Source organism: Scylla paramamosain, chromosome 41 (genome assembly GCF_035594125.1).
Source record: "Scylla paramamosain isolate STU-SP2022 chromosome 41, ASM3559412v1, whole genome shotgun sequence".
Taxonomy (NCBI): domain Eukaryota; kingdom Metazoa; phylum Arthropoda; class Malacostraca; order Decapoda; family Portunidae; genus Scylla; species Scylla paramamosain.
In genome coordinates this window covers 1,715,001-1,723,363 of record NC_087191.1, presented here as the reverse complement: position 1 = coordinate 1,723,363, position 8,363 = coordinate 1,715,001, and positions in this window count along the sequence as shown.

Here is an 8,363-nt window from a genome sequence, read left to right as displayed (position 1 = left end):
AAAAGAAAGAAAAGGTGACTTAAGTGAAGGAGAGGAGGATGTTTTTAGTGAAGTGAGGAAGAAAATGAGTAAACATCGTGCAGAGTCACAGCCTTCCTGCTCTCATTGGGGAGAAGGTAGTGGCAGTGGCGCACGAGTCAGTGAAAGTGACACTGCTAGTGAGGAGGAGGAGGAGGAGGAGGAGGAGGAGGAAGAGAAGGAAGAGGAAGAGGAGGAGGAGGAGGATGAGGAGGAGGATGAGGAGGAGGAAGAGAAGGAAGAGGAAGAGGAGGAGGAGGAGGAGGAGGAGGAGGAGGAGGAGGAGGAGGAGGAGGAGGAGGAGGAGGAAGAGAAGGAAGAGGAAGAGGAAGAGGAGGAGGAGGAGGAGAGTGATTACAATGACCTAAAACAAAAGTGCCTAAAAATTTTCTCAAGTGCTAGTTATAAGGCAAAGGGAGAAAGAAAAAAAAGCCCTGAAGGAAAAGATGGAGGAGGTCATGGACGCACAAACTCCAGAAGAAATAAGACCCATGTACATGCTCAAAGTTGACAACCTGAGAAAAGAAGCCTTGAGGAGGCTTTTTTTTTTTCTCTTTTCTTCATTTTTCTCCTCTCTTGAGGAGAAAATGGAGCGCCATATTGCAACCAACAAGGACTTCTGGTCCATTGTGGTGAAAAGCCTCCCAGGGTTAAAGAAGAAGAAGGTGCTCACTCGAGTACGAGACTTGAAAGCTGAAAGTGCCAGCAAGATTCTCGCGTGTCCGATGCCCTTTTGTATCGGCAAGGTTAAAAACATGCCCAGACATCTCAGTCAAGTCCACGGTGTGGTGAGCGCCGTGGAACAAAGAAACTTGATGAAAGGGACTCCAAAGGCCCATAGCATCATAAGGAGGAAATCCCTTCATCGATGCTCTGTATGTGACAAGGTGTTGAGTAGGGTGGACTCGCACCTTGTCACCAAGCATGGGCTGAAGCGTGGTACTGCCCGCTTCAAAGAGCTGCTCAGTGCGGCAAGTACTAGTACTAGTGTTACTGCTAATTCTTTATTGATCGCTACCAATAAATACTTTAATTGATACTAATACCTACTCCTGTGTCTTTGTTTTGCAGTCCATGCATACTGAAGAAGACGAGGAGGAAGAGCCGGAGGCACAGGATCCACATTTAGGTAAAAAATTGTTCAAGATTTTCCTTGAACGCTTCAAGGGATATTTGGAAAACACATCATCCCTGAACCATAACTCTATTGACCTTAGCGTCCGAATCATTACGGACCTTATTAAGTATTCCTTCAAAGGTCAAGAGGACAGTATCTAGGACAAGGCGCTTATAAACGTCTTCCTCAATCTTGGAAATGAAGAAAGCTTCCCCAAGAGGAGAGCGGGCACCCTTTCTGGCAGCTACTGCTGTAAAATTATTTTTACATGCAGCAGTGTGCTTAACTTTTTGAAGAATCGCTACTCAGATGAGCTACCCGAGCTCAAGAAGCAGATTATGCCTTAAAAAATCTCCTCAAGAGGTACCAGAAGATTGAGAAGAAGGAGAGAGTAGCATCACGGGAGAGAAAAACCGGAAATGTGCTGTCCCCTGATGAGATCAAAAAATCTTAAAGTCTCCTGCTATAAAAATGGTCCTTGAAAATGCTGCCGACTCGCTTGAGGATGAGAGCCTTCGGCCAATAACTATATCAAGATTTATTAAGCTGAGGGACGCACTTATAACAAGTCTTCTTGTTCGCTCTTTGAGGTTGGCACAAGAATTTACTGAGTTCACTGTCCAAGAGTGGAATGAACGGTCTCAGACAGGAGATGAGACTTTCATAAAAGTAAGAATACACAAAACTATGAGTTATGGCGGCGCCGACATTGTCCTTAATAATGTCGAGGGGAAGGCGCTTAAGGCCTACATGCAATATGCAAGGCTAATAATAACATCTTGCCAGCTGGATTCCTGCCCCGTGTTCATCACCTCCAGTACATCCACAAGTCACAAGGACTGCTGTGGAAAAATGCACATCTCAAATATCACCTCCATTCTCAGGAAGCTCTGCCTGAAGGGGGGAGTAGTGTCCAGGAGTGTCAACACAAGGATGCTAAGGAGATCTACGATCTCCTCTGCCTGGAAAATAAACAAAGATCCTGATTTCAGGCAGGAACTTTCTCAACTAGCAGGCCACAGTTACGAGACTGCTAGGCGATATTATACCATATATGACACGAGAGAACAGGCTCGGAATGTAGTGAGCAAGCTTGTGGAGTATAGGGAGTAAGTATCTGCCTATATCCCTCTGATATATTGAGTACATATGTCTCTGAATATTGAATACATGTCTCTGATCTTTATCAATGAACTAACTCATTTCCCATTCCCATCAGAAGTGAAATTCCTATTGGCTCACTCTCCCAAAAGACGGACATGGAGATGGACATGGCTGCTGATGAGGGGGGACTGATGCCAGAACCAACAGATGAACAGTAAGTATTTAGCTTACCGTCATCTATGACCCTTGATCACTTTATATGCTGGATCTTAATAATTCTCTTCTCTTCCACAGGAAGGAAGAAGGAAAACGGGATGAGGGTGCTGCACCACAAAGACCTGTGCAAGTCGACTCATCTGAGGCGATGGAGGACACTTTCGTGGCTCCTCTCCCGCCCCCTGCAATAAGGTAAGTAATGTGGCTGCTATTATTTATGCATGTCTCACACGCTTGCCCTGTATTTGTCTAACCTCTTGCTCTGTCTTTCGTTAACAGGACGGAAGCAGTACAACAACTATCACCCACGAAAAGCATCGTATCCTCGGTAAGCTCACGGCCAGTGACTTACCCCTCGGATATTTCCTTCCTTGAGGAGAGCGAGGAAGAGGAGGATACCTTGCCTCCCTCTCAATTTTATAATATGGTACTCTCCGAGCAGAAAGCTGTCAGCCAAGACAGGCCTAAAGACTTTCCGGTGGGAAGTGCTGCGGAACGAGCTGGCCCTGAAACATCCCTACTTTCAGGATCACTCGAAAGAACAGATACGCAGCCGCTTTAAGTACATAAAGTCCCAGCTAAGGAAGTCAAAGTAAAGGCTTGACCCATCCCATCAAGAACGAAGTTATAATAGAGCTGCTGGCGAAGATACTCCGAGATCAAAAAACCTAATGGGTGTGAGAGGGAACCGCAAGGTCACTTGGAAGACCCTCTATGTGGAAAACAAGGCATGAGGTTGGTCACGCACCCCCCGATGGCTAAATCCTCCTTTAATGCCTCGTTTTAATTTCAATATCTTTTTAAGACCCCGCTCGACTTTCTTCTATGTGGCGAATGAACCAGTAACATAACTGCCCTATGTATGCAGAATCTCATTGAAATCGTTCGGATAATTACTGAGATAGAGTACATAAACTACTAAGATAACTGCATTATATAGGCAAAATATCATTGAAAATCTTCTTATAATACAGCATTGTATAGGCAAAATGTCATTGAAAATCTTCTATTTTTCGCCATCTTCTTCTCCATATTTTTCTTAAACTTCCTCTTCTTTTTCCTGTTCCTTAAGTAGCAAAATGAAAAAAATTCAAGTGCGGGTAATTCAAGACTCACCCGTCGGTCTTGATGGGATAGGCGTCGGTCTTGATGATGCACCTTTTGTTTAATTTTGGTAACAAGCTGAAATAATTTTGGGAACAATAGTGTCATCTGTCAGTTTCGATCAAGTGGCGCGAGACTTGATTTTCGTCAAAAATAAAAAATGCTACCTAACATAGGGTAAAATTTTTGTCAATTCAAGACCGACGTTCCTGAAATGAAAATGATACCTAAGTGAAAGCACCAATCAAGACGTCCTCGGAGATCAGAAATACGAATAGGGTGTTGCACCAATTGCTCTAGGTCATGGAGGATAGCAAAGTTGAAGGCTAGTTCACCAGGATGGTCAGCGAAGGGAGAGGAAAGCCAGAGCTGGTGGTGAACATTGAAATCTCCAAGAATGGATATCTCGGCAAAAGGGAAGAGAATCAGAATGTGCTCCACTTTGGAAGTTAAGTAGTCAAAAGAATTTCTTATAGTCAGAGGAGTTAGGTGAGTGATATACAGCACAGATAAATTTAGTTTGAGAGTGACTCTGTAGTCGTAGCCAGACGGTGGAAAACTCGGAAAATTCAAGAGCGTGGGCACGAGAGCAGGTTAAATCGTTGCTCACATAAACATAACATCCATCTTTGGATTGAAAATGAAGATAGAGAAGATAGGAGGGAACAGAAAAGGGGCTACCGTCAGTTGCCTCAGACACCTGAGTTTCAGTGAGGAAAAGAAGATGAGGTTTAGAAGAGGAGAGGTGGTGTTCAACAGATTGAAAATTAGATCTTAGACCACGAATGTTGCAGAAGTTAATGGAGAAAAAGTTGAGGGGAGTGTCAAGACACTTAGTGTCGTCATCAGAAGGGCAGTCCGACCTGGGGACATTTGCGGTGCCCTTCTCAGATTGGGTCTCCGAGGATATATATATATATATATATATATATATATATATATATATATATATATATATATATATATATATATATATATATATATATATATATATATATATATACACACGCACACACACACACACACACACGGTGTATAACTTCCTCGGACACACACACACACACACACACACACACACACACACACACACACACGGTGTATAACCTCCTCGGAGTCAGATATTCCGAGTCATCATTTATTTATTTTTTTTTTTTTTCTCTCTTTTCCTTGCTCCTAACTATACTGGGTCCTTTTACATCCGTGTACGAATTATGACATTATGACTCCCATACAGGAGGAGGTTAAGTTCATACAATCTTATCAAATAGTGTTGTCAAGAAATATTCGCCTCATTTATTTCCTTCCTTTAGCAGACACCCTTCAATCTCTCACCCAGTATCTATTGTTATCACTTACTCCTATTTCCATGCTTACTATTCCTCTTAGCTTGTCCTCCCGCGGTTTCATTGTTCAAGACTTTCTTCTCATTCTTCCTCTTTTGGCCACCAGTATATTCACTGTCACTGGCAAAAAACTGTCTGAAAAGGCCATGAGGCAGAAAAAAAAAAAAAAAATAACAGAGAGAGAGAGAGAGAGAGAGAGAGAGAGAGAGAGAGAGAGAGAGAGAGAGAGAGAGAGAGAGAGAGAGAGAGAGAAGGGGGGGGGGACAGGGATGGGAGGGAATCAACAAGCTGAAAACGGGAGGTCTTTATATGGAGTGTGGATTCTCTAATTTTCTGCCTTAGTGTTTTATGCTCTATTATCAAGTTTTGTGTTACAATTCTTTAATCAGGATGTTTTCTTCAGAGCTTTACGAGATTCAATATGTATTTACTTTCGGGAGTTCTTAGGAAACAGCACGATTCTGCATCTGTATGGCCGTAACATGGGTAAGTACTCCTTGATGTAACTCTTCTTGACACGCTTTGTAGCTTGGGGGCGCCTGTCTCGCGACTGTTAGAGACGTCAGTAACCATATTTTGTAGTGTTTCTCCTTTTCTGATAAGCTGGCTTGGATAGGGCGAGATACAGGAAGCAGATCCACTTGCTACCTGATCGTTCTGCTGAGACATCGCATACTGAGAGACAGGATGCCGTAGTAGGGTTGATGAAATGACATTATTATAAGACATAATAAACTTTATGATATTTATATAACAATTTTTTTAGCACTACAAGTACTAGTAAACTATACCTATATAACCCTTAACCATTTAATATATAATCTGAATGTAATCATCCTGTTACTTGGTTACCTGCAAATTGGTGAACACCAGTGTCTCACTGTATTTATTTAGTCAATATTTTTTTTTTATGAATATTCCAGATTTTGTTTGTATCACCCTCACAAAGGCACAGAGAGCCATCAGTCCCCTCTTTTAGGAGAACTTCGAAGGATTTTTTTTTAACTCTCCCAGTCGACATTAGAATACCTGCAATTTCTGATCTAAGTCGATATTTGTTGAAAATTCTTGTTTTAATGATCCCCCAAAAGCCGGCGCGTTAAGGATATTTAATTAAAGCTACTGTCTGCCACGCCAATCCAACACAAATCGCCTCCAAATATATATATATATATATATATATATATATATATATATATATATATATATATATATATATATATATATATATATATATATATATATATATATATATATATATATATATATAAACGGATTAGGGTTCTCTTTTACCACGTACGTAAACACGATGTGGCCAAGATATTTCGGGTATTCATTGTGGGGAAGGAGGCATATGCCTTGATATTAATCGTGTCCCGCATATGAGTGTGACGGAACATGGATAACAATATGGCATAAGTGTCATATTGGCAAGGTTGCTCTCAGCGTGCCAGTGAAGAAAAAGAAAAAAAAACTCCTGAAGACAATTATACAGGAAACAATAGAAACTTTGCATTTTAATTAATTCAAATAAACATAGTACGTGTGTACTCGCATCCGCCTTATTAATCAATATTATAAGCTTTATGAATGGCATGTAACACCGATATATCCCAATTTAGTCAGCGAACGCGAATCTTGTGTCCCGGCGGCACACACTGCTCGGGGAGCGCGTTTTACTTAGGTTTCCCAGTAATCATAAAGAAAATGGGCCGGGACAAATTGACTCAAGTGCATCTTTCCTCCTCACTCACGGCCACAGCAACAATAACTAGCATTAGTTTCCAGAGTCAGTATTCATTGTCTGGTGAGGCGAAACTGACTTCTCTCTGATTGAAACGCATTATGTTATCTTCATGCTGTGGTGTTAGTAGTGACATGTAAAAAATTATAATGGAGTGATATCACCGTGACTATACTGCGTCGGCCTCACACTCATCACTACAAACACCACATGGACAAAACATAATGCGTTTCACCCCAAGAACAGAGACAACCACGCGTCACCAAGGACACAATGAATACAAACTCATAACCTGCTTAATAGTGTTTATTGTTGGTTGCAATGGGCGTAAGTGAGGAGAAATGCAAATAAGTCAATTCATTCCAACCTATTTTTTCAGTGCTTGCTGAGAAGCCGTAAACAAAACGCGCTCCCCTAGCAGTGTGTGCAGTCTCGAGGCAAAGTTGGCGTTTGATGACTGTTGTGTTGGTAAATGGATTACAATTCTTTGTAAATCATCTTTCATCACCTTGAAATCTGTGTGAGGATAAGTTATTAGAGGGATGTCACAAGAATAAGATTTATGGCCATTATTATTTTCCATATACGCTAACTTAGATAATGGAACGAATGGCAACATTAGTGAATAACATGAAAATGGATAGGGTAATTAGATCAGATTCCAACTCAACCGCCCAATAGACAAAATTACACAAAATTAATGAATTGACAGACGAATAACATGCAATTCATCATTAACTAATAGAAGGTACGTAAAGAAGAACGAGACCCTGATAAAATCAAAAGCCGAGAAAAGAAAAAAAATATGAGTTACAGTTAGCTCAAATGTCAGAAAAAATAAATAAATAAATAAAAACCTAGTCGACACAACCAACTTTAGGAGTGTTAAAGAGCATAAGTCCAGAAGTAATATCAGAACTATTTTAACAATTATCACACCTTGTATTATGTAGACTATGCTGTGCAGTTCTAGAAGAAGAGTTGTAGGTCTATTAAAGTCACAGAAAATTAATAACTAAAAAGTTAAGAAACACAAAATATTTTTTACAAAAGAAAATTCGGGTTTTAAATGAACATTTGCCTGAGATGGATCAAATAAACATTTGTGGAGGATCTAACCTGGGTTATATAAGCAAAATCCTCAGAGTTGATGAAGATAGACCTGGAACTAACAGGTTTGAGCTGGTTAAATTTAGTGAAGAGATAGGAACACATTGTTTCCGAAATAGGTTGATAGATGATTGAAACGGAATAAATAAATCAGTTGTTAGGGACGACGTGTGTGTGTGTGTGTGTGTGTGTGTGTGTGTGTGTGTGTGTGTGTGTGTGTGTGTGTGTGTGTGTGTGTGTGTGTGTGTCTCCTTGACTGGCAAGGTTGATGCCGATCCCTTTCGATATTTAATTTTCTTTGAAGAGTTATTACTGTTTCGTAAGGCTCCACAACACAACTACCTTTTGTGATAATACCTCGCATTGTAACAAAACATCACAATATATATATATATATATATATATATATATATATATATATATATATATATATATATATATATATATATATATATATATATATATATATATATATATATATATATATATATATATATATATATATATATATATATATATATATATATATATATATATTATGCGTAGATGAAACACTAAAGGCTTTTTTCCGCTTTGAAGATATATATATATATATATATATATATAT